The sequence below is a fragment of the Canis aureus genome, chromosome 28 (assembly GCF_053574225.1).
Source record: "Canis aureus isolate CA01 chromosome 28, VMU_Caureus_v.1.0, whole genome shotgun sequence".
NCBI lineage: Eukaryota > Metazoa > Chordata > Mammalia > Carnivora > Canidae > Canis > Canis aureus.
This window is the reverse complement of record NC_135638.1, coordinates 10,649,358-10,661,290: the sequence shown is the minus strand read 5'-3', so window position 1 is coordinate 10,661,290 and position 11,933 is coordinate 10,649,358. Positions and strand designations below refer to the sequence as shown.

The 11,933-nt window shown below is 37.9% G+C and overlaps 1 protein-coding gene across 16 annotated transcripts in view; it reads left to right on the top strand.

Moving 5' to 3' along the window:
* Positions 1-11,933, top strand: part of RALYL (RALY RNA binding protein like) — a 707,896-nt gene that overhangs the window by 429,226 nt on the left and 266,737 nt on the right. The window lies entirely within an intron of this gene.

Here is an 11,933-nt window from a genome sequence, read left to right as displayed (position 1 = left end):
TATATTTTAGCATGAAGGGCTTGTTCAAAATTTATTCTAGGAGGAATATAGAAATGTTTGCTTTATTGGTAATGTCAGACAATTCCCAAGAATCATTTTTCTTGAGCCTAGAATTCAATCTCAGACATGAACATTTAGTATTTATTGGGCCAGACTATGTTCCAGGCTTTGAAAGTTTTAGAACCTAATAGGGTCCATTGAACTCTGAGCTGATTTTCACAGAGTGTGTTGTCATTTCCTAGAAAAATTGGCAGCAACAAACATGGGAAGATGGAGAGTGTCCTTAGAGTTCACGTGTCCAGGGGTCAGGTCATATGCTCATGTGTATTAATATAATTTTTCTCAAGAAATCCCTTTCAAAGGTCGTAAAATAAATCCCTAATTTCTTTACTGTCCTATGGCAAAGATCAAAACCCCAATGTGGTATATAGATTCTCCCGACGTGAAGTCCTGTGGGTCATGAAAAGTCCGTGTACAAAATACTGGGGGGAAAAGGAAGCAGAAATACTTTTTCGTTTGAAAAGTAGACATCCATGGAGTGCCTGGGGTAGCTCGATTGGTTGAGCTCCAACTCTGGGTTTTGGTTCAGGCCATGATCTTCTGGGTCATGAGATCAAGCCCCACTTTGGGCTCTGCCCTCAGTGAGGAGTCTGCTTGAAGATTTCTCTCCCTCTGCCCCACTTCCCACTCATGTGCTCTCTCTTTCTCTCTCAAATAAATAAAGAAATCGTTAAAAAAAATAGACGTCCATGTTTCAAGTCATAAGATATATATCCTAAAGTTATTTCCTGGGTGGAAAAAGACTAAATTTATTAGTGTAAGATTTGAAGTCTTATGAAAAACAAAAATTAGCTAGACACTTCTTTCCAGCTTTCTGACATAGTCATGTAAAATTTTAAATGGATAGCTCATGTTAAGATATAGTATACATCAGGCATCCCGGGTGGCTCAGTGGTTTAGCGCTGCCTTCAGCTCAGGGCGTGACCCTGGAGACCTGGGAGCGAGTCCCACATCGGGCTCCCTGCATGGAGCCTGCTTCTCCCTCTGCCTGTGTCTCTGCCTCTCTCTCTGCATCTCTCTGTGTCTCTCATGGATAAGTAAATAAAATCTTTTTAAAAAAAAGATATAGTACACATCACATACACTTAAAAATTCAAGCTCCTTATGGCTAACTAAAAGTGAATTACAATATGCACAGTTTTTACAAACATGATAAGAACAGTAATGGCTCTAACAGAAATTTAAGTGTGGCTTTGAAAAAAGAACTCGCCCTTCATTTTATTGTCTTCAAATATTAGTTCAGTTCCATTCTTCAACTATGACACGATGTTAGATTTGTTCTTTTATTTATCAGTTAAAACTTCAATGGCAACAGATTGTTTATTAGATAAAGAATGAACATGCCAAATTATAGTATTATTTAAAAGCACGAAACATTATTTTGAGCTAGTTCACCACATGTAATAGTAACTTTTACCCATATTTGATTTTAAAAAGCATTTCTTGCTGTGTATAGGAAGTTTGATGGTGAGGATAGGTGTTTTATGAAATTAATAAATCCCTAAATTACTATTATTTTTTATCTTGGTGAAGAATTTAGTAAACTCTTTATGTAAACTGTTCCTACACGTTATTTGAGTCTGTGGACTGCCTCCTCACACTTCAAGCATTCTCATCGCTTGCATTTCATGATATCCCCAAATTAGTATTTTGAAAAAAATTGCACTTGGGTACCTGGGTGGCTCAGTTCCATTAAGCACCTGCTTTCAGGGCAGCCCCGGTGGCTCAGCAGTTTAACGCCACCAGCAGCCCAGGGTGTGATCCTGGAGACCCGGGATCGAGTCCCACGTCAGGGTCCCTGCATGGAGCCTGCTTCTCCCTCTGCCTGTGTCTCTGCCTCTCTCTCTCTCTCTCTCTCTCTCTCTCTCTGTGTGTGTGTGTGTGTGTGCCTCTACGAATAAATAAATAAAATCTTTAAAAAAAGAAACCTTTAAAGCACCTGCCTTCAGCTCAGGTCATGATCTCAGGGGCCTGGGATCCAGTCCTTGTGTTGGGCTCCCTGCTCAGCAGGGAGTTGGCTTCTCCCATGCATGACACCCCCCTCATGCTCTCTCTTGCTGTCTCTTTCTCAAATAAGTAAATAAAATCTTTAAAAAAAAAAGGGAAAATGATTTTACTCCATAGGTCTCTCTATTGCCCAGGGGTAAGTCACAGAGAGTAAGCAGAATTCAAATATATTCTCTTAATATTGAGATCATTACTGACCTCAGTAATTCTTTTAGAAAGGTACGGGGAGAGAATTCTCCACTTGAGTGCATTAAGGAGAGAATGTGAGATGAGAACATGTTATCAAAGGTTACAAGCACTCTTGAAAGGATTTTTGTCATTCACTTAAGTTAGAGAACACGTAGGGGCAGAAAATAAGTTAATGTTGAGCATCCTGACATAGAGAGCTGCATGTGGGAATTCCAGAATGTGCCACCGACCAGCTCAGTCTATGTGCCTACACTGCGCTAAGTCTACCTTCTTTTACCCTCTGAATGGTGAGTCTGTGACCTTCCGAATGTCTGAATAAAGAACATAGAAAGTAAACTCTCATTCTCAACTGCTGTTGTATTATTCGCTTCTGGCCACACGATGGAGTCCTTTCCCCACATTTCCTCATTCGGATTTTTTTTTTTTTCTTTCAAGAAGATTCATCCAATATTAGATGTATTAAAGACATTTAAACTACTAGAATATTCCACTGAAAAATGTAGGTTCTGTTTGACAAGGAAAATGAAATTTCCAGAAGTATTCATAAGCGGCCACAGATGATTTCAGATGAAATTTGCGATCGCTGAAAAATAGTAATTTAGGAATAATGATTTTAATGATTCCTTGAAAGACACTAAAAAACCGTAAATATATGACTTCTTGAGAAGATAATACTATCTGGCAATGACTGACTTAATACAAACTTTGAAAGTCTGAATCAAGTTTTGAATGTATTTGAAGTAGAATGATTGTATACATATTATCAAGTTATTATGTGTGTGTTTCTGCCAAGTTTTAATATATATTATCAGAGCTTATCAGCCTTTGACCTCTGGTTAATAATGTTTTTGAATAAATTAATATTATAGTTGTTGAGATTGGTGGGCACCTTACAGTTTGCTGTGTTTTTATGGGCTCTATTTCATGGGATGCTGAAGGACCATGTTCCTGGGAAAAATGTAAACACCTGACAGATTCTGAACAAAGCAGAAATTAGCACCATTACCTCCTTTCACCTTAAGTATTTACACTATCTGCGGTATATCTTGGTTCTTTAACAAAATATCTTTAATTTGGTGTCCTAGGTGTGTTACAAAGCCTTTAAATTATTTCAGCAGTAGAAGGGTGGTTCGTGTCATTTCTGGACTGGTTTGAATGACCTAAAAAGGGCTTCTGAAACCTGAAGATTTAGCATTCCTCTCTCCGGTTCAAAGATCCATTTTTTTTTCTCATAGGTGGTACAATTCTTTTGGAATGATCCCTCTCCTAAGCCTGTGATACTCTTCCAGTTCTCTATTCAGAATTCAGGTCTCTGATATCCCTCTCATTAGTGACCTCTTTGTGCTAAGGCATTGATTCCAGGAAGCCTCCTCAGTGGTAATGCATTCATTCCTGTCCTGTCACCTAAGATCCTTCTCCCTGCAATCCAGGGGGAGGAAAAAAGCCTTGTTGAATTCACCAACTGGCCAGAGTGACAACTCAGTGGACAATTTTTAATTTTCCCTCACAGAGTCTCTCGCTGATACACAAGACTATTTCTTTCTTCCTGAAACACTGTGTTCTCGAAGGTTTCCTGCTACACTTCAGGTCCCCATTTCTTGGTGCCTTTTCCCTGCCTCCTTCACTTCTGACTTTGTATTCCGATAAGTACCAGTTTATTTCTCTAGCTCACACCTCTTCTCTAAGCTCAAATATTACAGCCAAGATTGAATCATGACACAGTCATCCATCCTCTCCTTTGTTCAAGTCAGAAACCTGATTCCCCTTTCTCTTGAACACCCACACCCTCTCCAATCCTTTAACATACCTTGTCAATCCTGTTTCAAATTAGACAACCACTAAATTAACTTCTTTCTGTCTTCATTGCCAGCAGCTGATCCACTCTGTCATTTGTGAGTTCAGACTGTGCTATCAGCCTTGTCTTTCTCTCTTCCCCATCTTTCAATCCATTCTCTAGAACCTCAAAGTAATCTTACAAAAATATAAATAAACATGATGTCACTTATTGTGTAAAACCCTTCAATGGCTGTTGAATACAGAGTAAAACTTTAACTGCCAACCTCTTAATAGGGTTTAATTGGTACTTACCTTTTCTCCTTTATCTCAAGTCACTGTTCCCTCTTCTCATTATTTTATAGCCACCAGCCTTTGTGTCTTCTCAGCTCACAGAGTATTTCCTTCCAGCACAGGATGTACTAGGATGCATTCCCCGTGGCTCTTTCTCATCTTTCAATTTTAATAATACCTCTTTAGAACAGCCTTCCTGAGTACCCACTGTGATCAACACTAGACATGATTATTTTCTTTACAGTACTTCCTAATTTGTTGGCATTTGTTTGTCTTCATCCCTAGTTATAATATAAATGCCTTTGAAGGTAGACTAATGGCTTTTGCTCACTAAGCATTTAAATCCTACATAGTAGGTAATTATTAATATTCACTAAAAGAGTAAGTAGATGTCTTTTTTGGGAGGGGTGTCTTTTTTTTTTTATCAGCCCACGTGGCAGTTAAAATCTGAAGGAATCACCATGGAAAGTGACAAGCAAGATGATAAAATTTTATTGCCAAATGCGTTGGGATAGACAGCTGCCTATGGGGAGGATCATTTAGCTAGGGTGCTGCCAAAGAAAACCCCAAGTGAGAAGAGGGGGAGAAAGAGAAGCCTCATGGAAAAATACCTAGCAATTTGCATGAGAATACACAGTCTCAGATTGAAGGAGAGATGAAGGACATTTGGCAAAAATAGAGAGAAAAACCAAAAATACTAATGGTGAAATACCCCATTTCAGTGGAGTGGCCGTAAAAGAAATATGGAAGATTATTTTCTGACGTCATGTAACTGGCATATATATAAAAAATAATTGCAACTATAAACATCTCAATTACTTCAATTCCTGATTGAGTCAGCAAAAAGCAGAGCATCTAATTGTGTCTAGGACTTTGGCTCAGAATTATAATATATTAAAGGTGACTACAGAAAGAATCTAGCCTGTTATTAAAATCAAATCCTCTTAATCCCCTCTCTGATTTTTCTCTGTAGCACATATCACCTTCTAAGACCGTGTAACATTTATTTTACTATTGTATGTCATGTTTTATTAGCGAGTAGGCTCTCAGAAGGTAGGAATTTTCATCTATTTTGTTTACCCTGTTAGATAGTAGATTCTCAACAAATGTTGAGTGGATAGAAATAAAAATGAATGACAGTATTTTACCTACATATTGGAAAATATTAAAGAGAAAATAATTATGAGGGCGTAGGAAAAAATACTTCAAGAATATGCATATACTTGGGCTCAGAAACTGTCTCCAGGCATCTATCCTAGGAAAATAAACATACAAGGATGTTCACCTCAACATTTTTATAATATAAAAAATGAGACGTAGCAATCATCAGTAAGAGCAGAGTTTTTTTTTTAATTTAAGAAAAATCTATTTAATGAAAGAATTCACCCAAAATAGTAGGCTCTCCTTGTTATTTAATAGTATGTAACTTACAAGTTTCATTAAAGTCTACTTTGTTAACTTTACCCATCAACATAAATGTGATACACGAGATACCATTGCTGTTTGAAGGGCTTGTAGTCACCAACCTGCTTGGATCTTTAACATCTGAGTATTATTAGCCAGTTATAAAAGATTCGCATGCTTTATTTTTTGAATACTTCCAATTTTCCACTTTATGTTACTGAGAAAATATCTATTCCAGGCCAAACCAAGGGATTGCTACAGGGGAACTGGACATTTTGGGGGTTTACAAAATACCTTTCATAGATGGTGTCATAGGGAAAGTGCCCTCGTGAGGTGTTTACATCCTCGTTTCCAGAACCTGCGAATAAGTTCCTGTGACTGCTGGCAAAGGGCTTTTGCCAATGTAATTTAAGTCAGAGACCTTAAGGTACGGAGATTACCCTAGAATATTCTCGTGGGTGCCCTCTAATTACATGAGCCCATGAGTCGTTAAAAGAGGAAGACTCTCTGGGAGTGGAGGAAGCACAGATATAATAATAGCAGGAGAGGTCAGAGACATCTGAAGTGGGAGAAGGACTCCAGGCACTGTTGCTGCTTGCAGGCAACCAGCAACAAAGGATGCAAATGAGGAATGCAGGAGGTTTTAAGCAGCTGTGAGGAGGCCCCAGGTGACAGCTGTTCCCAAGGAATGGGACCTCAGCCCTACAACTACTGGCAACTGGTCAATCTGGATGAGCCTGGCAGCAGATTTGCCCCCTGAGCCTAGGCCGGGCTGACACCCTGATTTCAGCTCTGTGAAACCTGGAGCAGAGGAGCCAGACTGGCTCTCCTGGACTTCTGAGGTACAGAAGTGTGGGTTACTAAATCTGCACTCCAATTATCAGAAACTAGTAAATATTTTAATAAATCCATCTGCATTTCCAAAGAATTAAATTTTACGATGTAGAGAGGAAAACTTGCACATCAAATTAGACTTTCTAAAAAAAAAAAAAAAATCAAGGAGTATGGAATAGAATTAGAAGACTGAAACATAAATGCTTTTCTGTTTTGTTTTGTTTTGTTTTAATTTGAATTTTAAGTAGTTAACATACAGTGCAATACTGGTTTCTGGAGTAGAATTCAATGATTCATCATTTACATACCACACCCAGTGCTCATCATAAGAAGCGCCCTCCTTAATGCCCATCACCCATCTAGCCCATCCCCATCCACCTCTCTCCATCAACCTTCAGTTTCTTCTCTGTCATTAAGAGTCCTTATGGCTTGTTCCCTCTCTCCTTTTTTTTCTTTCCCCCCTTCCTGTATGTTCATTTGTTTTCTTTCTTAAATTCACATATGAGTGAGATCATATGGTATTTGTCGTTCTCTGACTTATTTCGCTTAGTATAATACACTCTAGTTCCATCTATGTCATTGCAAATGTCATTGCAAATTTATATAACTGCTCTTCCATCAGTCAATGGACATTTGGACTCTCTCCGTAGTTCAGCTATTGTTGATAATGCTGCTATAAACATCACAGTGCATGTACCCCCTTAAACCTGTATTTTTGTATCCTTTGGGTAAATACTTGGTACTTCAATTGTTGGATCCTAGGGTAGTTCTATTTTTGACATTTTGAGGAACCTCCATACTGTTGTCCAAGTAGCTGCACCAGTTTGCATTTCCACCAACCAAACAAGAGGATTTCTCTTTCTCTACATCCTCGCCAACACCTGTTGTTTCTTGTATTGTTACTTTTAGCCATCTTGATGTGAGGTGGTATGTCATTGCGGTTTTGATTTGTATATCCCTCATGAGGAGTGATGTTGAACATCTTTTCATGTGTCTATTAGCCATCTGGCTGTCCTCTTTGAAAAATGTCTAATCATGTGTTCCGCCCATTTTTTAACTGGGTTGTTTGCTTTGGGGTGTTGAGTTTGATACATTCTATATAGACTTTGGATACTAACCCTTTATCAGATATGTCATTTGCACATATCTTCTCCCATTCTGTAGGATGCCTTTTACTTTTGCTGATTGTTTCCTTTGCTGTGAAGAAGGTTTTTATCTGGATGGGGTCCCAATAGTCCATTTTTTCTTTTGATTCCCTTGACTATGGTGATGTGTCTAGTAAGAAGTTGCTATGGCTAAGGTCAAAGAGGTTGCAGCCTGTGTTCTCCTCTAGGATTTTAATGGATTCTTGTCTCACATTTAGATCTTTCATCCATTTTGAATTTATTTTTGTGTATGGTGTAAGAAAGTGGCTCAGTTTCATTGTTCTAAATGTTGCTGGCCAGTTTTCCCAATACCATTTGTTGAAAAGACATCTTTTTTTCCATCAGATATTCTTTCCTACTTTGTTGAAGACTAGTTGACCATAGAGTTGTGGGTCCATTTCTGGGTTCTGCATTCTGTTCCATTATCTATGAGTCTGTTTTTGTGCCAGTACCATACCGTCTTGATGACTACAGCTTTGCAATATAACTTGAAATCTGGAATCGTGATGCCTCCAGTTTTGTTTTTCTTTTTCAGAATTGCTTTGGCTCTTAAAAGTCTTTTGTGGTTCCATGCCAATTATAGGATTGTTGTTCTAGCTCTATAAAAAATGCTGATGGTATTTTGATACAGATTGCATTAAATGTGTAAATTGCTTTGGATAGTATAGACATTTTAACAATGTTTGTTCTTCCAATCCATTAGTATGGAATGCTTTTCCATTTATTTGTGCCCTCTTCAATTTTTTTCATAAGTGTTCTGTAGTTTTCAGAGTATAGAACTTTTATTTCTTTAGTTAGATCTATTCCTAGGTATGTTACTGGTTTTGGTTCAATTGCAAATGGGATCAATGCTTTGGTTTTGTTTTGTTTTGTTTTTTTATTTTTTATTTTGCCTGCTTTGTTACTCGTGTATAGAAATGCAACAGATGTCGACACATTGATTTTGTATCCTATGACTTTGCTGTATTCATATATGAATTCTAACACTTTTTTAGATGGAGTCTTTTGGGTTTTCTACAAAGGGAATCCTATAATCTGCAAGTAGTAAAAGGTTGATTTCTTCCTTGCCAGGTTGGATGCCTTTTATTTCTTTTTGTCATCTGATTGCTGAGGATAAAACTTCCAGTCCCCTGTTAAATAGTAATGGTGAGAGTGGACAGACATCCCTGTATGTTCCTGACCATAGGAAAAAGGTTCTGCTTTTCCCGCATTGAGGATGATATTAGCTGTGGGTCTTTCATATAAGGCCTCTGTGATGTTGAGGTGCTCAGATGGTGAGGAGGGGCTAAATCCCAAGAATGGCAGGGTGGTCTGAGGATCCCCTGGGTCTCAGGAAGAATGGGTGGTGCCAGGGTGCTACATTGTTCCCAGGCATAAGAGTCAGGAAGCCGGCTGAGAGCAGTGGGTCTTGGTGCTTTCTGCTATAAACTTCCATCCTCTGAGGGATTGTTTGACCGTTTTTCTGTGACTAGCAGGCATGTGTGGCATCCTCTATCCTAGAGGAACAGAGTGGATCCACCCCAGGGGCATCCTTGAAATTTGAAGTTTTGAAACTCAGTCATGCACCTTAGATAAAAAAAGCTACAACTGGAGTAGAGTGAATGCAGGGTGCAGATCGAAACCAGGGAAACAAGGAAAGTGATTGACTGCTCTTCTGTGAGGGCTCAACGAAGACTAGTAGCGGGTGTGAACTTTCAGCTCTGAGGCTGAAGAGGCAGGACAGAAGCATTTTCATCCTTCCATCAGTGCTGAAAACCTTCAGGGTGCAAAAATCGCCACTTAGTGGAGGCCACAGCCCGTACACCAAGCCCCCCTCACCCCCCGAAGAAACATTTCCACTGAAACAAGTCAGCCTGAGAATCACCACAGCAGGCCTCTCCCCCGGAAGACCAGCATCAACAACTAGCTGCATCAAATTTATTGATGATAGAGTGCTGCAAAGCTTCAGCTCTAGGGGAAATAGAATTAAGCTTCCTTTTTACTTTTATTCTTTACTTCTTTTTTTATGTTTTCATTTATTTTCTTATATTTTCCAACTCCTTTTTTTATTATTTATTATTACTATTTTTAATTTATGTATATATTTTCTATTTTTATTTTTGTCTTATTTTATTTTATATTTTATATTTTGGGATCTAGATTTTTTTTTAAAAAGATTTTATCCATTCATTCATGACAGACACAGAGAGAAGGCAGAGGCATAGGCAGAGGGAGAAGCAGGCTCACTGCAGGGAGCCTAGTGTGGGACTTGCTCTGGGACCTCAGGATCACACCCTGAGCTGAAGCACACATTCAACCACTGAGCCACCCAAGTGTCTCTGGGATCTAGATTCTTAAAACAAGCTGACCAAAACACACCCAGAATCTAGGTTTTTTTTTGGTTTTCTTGTTTTGTGTTTTCGTTTTTCTTGGCTTTTTGGTTTTTGTTTTCTTTGCTTTTTGCTTTGTTTTTTTGTTGTTGTTGTTGGGGGGGGGGTTATTATTTATTTATTTTTCTCTTTCTTCTTTTCTTTTCTGGGGAAAATGACAAAATGGAGTAATTCACTCCAAAAGAGAGAACATGAGGTAGAATTCACAGCCAGAGTTTTAGTCAGTACAGACATAAGTAAGATGTCTGAACTAGAATTTAAAACGGTGATTATTTGGATACTAGGTGGCCTTGAAAAAAACATAAAAGACACTAGAGAATCTCTTACTACAGAGATAGAAGAACTAAAATCTAGTCAGGCTGAAATTAAAAATGGTACATCCTATATACAAACACAAATGGAGGTCATAAAAATGAGGATGGATAAAGTACAGGAACACCCAATGATATAGAAGATAAAATTATGGAAAATAATGAAGCCAAAAAGAAGAGGGAAAGAAAGGTGGACCACAAAAATTGACTTAGAGAACTTAGTGATTCAGTAAAATGTAATAACATTAGTATCATAGGAGTCCTGGGAGATGAAGAGAGGAGGTTTATTTGAATAAATGTTTGTATTATCAATAGCTCAAATGAAACTTGATTGCATGCTGTTTGAGTTGCTATACTTTTATAATATATTTTGGAATAGGGAACACAATCTTTCTTTCTCAGGACTGTTTTGGCTATTTGAGTTTCTTTATGGCTTGAGATAAATTTCAGATTTTTTTCTATTTTTGTAAAAAATGGCATTGGGATTTTATAGGGATTGCGCTGCATTTGTAAATTGTTTTGGGCAGTATGGACATTTTAACAATATTAACTCTTCCAGTCCATGAACATGGGATGTCTTTCCCCTTATTTGTGCCTTCTTTAATTTCTTTCATCAGTGATTTGTAGTTTTCAGTATATAAGCCTTTCACTATTTCACAAGTTTATTCCTATATGTTTTATTCTTTTTTGACATTTTATAAATGGGATTTTATAAATAATATTACTTTCTTAATTTCTTTTTTAGATAGTGTCTTGTTAGGTTATAGAAATGTAACTGCAGGAAGACAGACATAGAATAATGGTACAGTACAGAGAATCTAAACATAAACCCACACATATATGATCCACTCATCTTCAGCAGGATTCCAAGAATACACAATTGGGAAAGAATAGTCTCTTCAACAAATAGTGTGGGGAAAACTAGATATCCAAAAGAATGACCTTGGGTCCGTATCTTAAACCATACACAAAATGGTACTCAAAACGGATCAAAGACTTAAACATAAGACCTGAAACTGTAAAATATAAGGAATTTCATGACATTGGTCTTAGTAATGATTTCTTGGCTATGACACCAGTAAGACAAGCAAGAATAGCAAAAATAAGCAAGTAGGACTACACTAACTCTAAAATTCTTTTTTAGCAAAGGGAATAATCAACAGAGCAAAGAGGCAACCTAAAGAATCAGGGAAAATATTTGCAAATCATATACCTGATAAGGAGAAGTGTGGAAAATACATAAGGAATTCCTTCAAATTAACAACAATAACAACAACAACAAAAAACAAATAACCTGATCACAAATGGACAAAGGACTTGAATAAGCAGATCTCCATAGAAGACATACAAATGGGCAACAGGTATATAAAAAGGTACTCAAGGGGGTGCCTGGGTGGCACAGTTGGTTGAGTTTTCAACTCTTGGTTTCAGCTCAGGTCATGATCTCGGAGTCCTGAGATTAAGCCCCACCTCCAGCTCTAGGCTCAGCAGGAAACCTGCTTGACATTCTCTCTTCCTCTGTCCCTCCCATTCATGTTCTCTTTCTT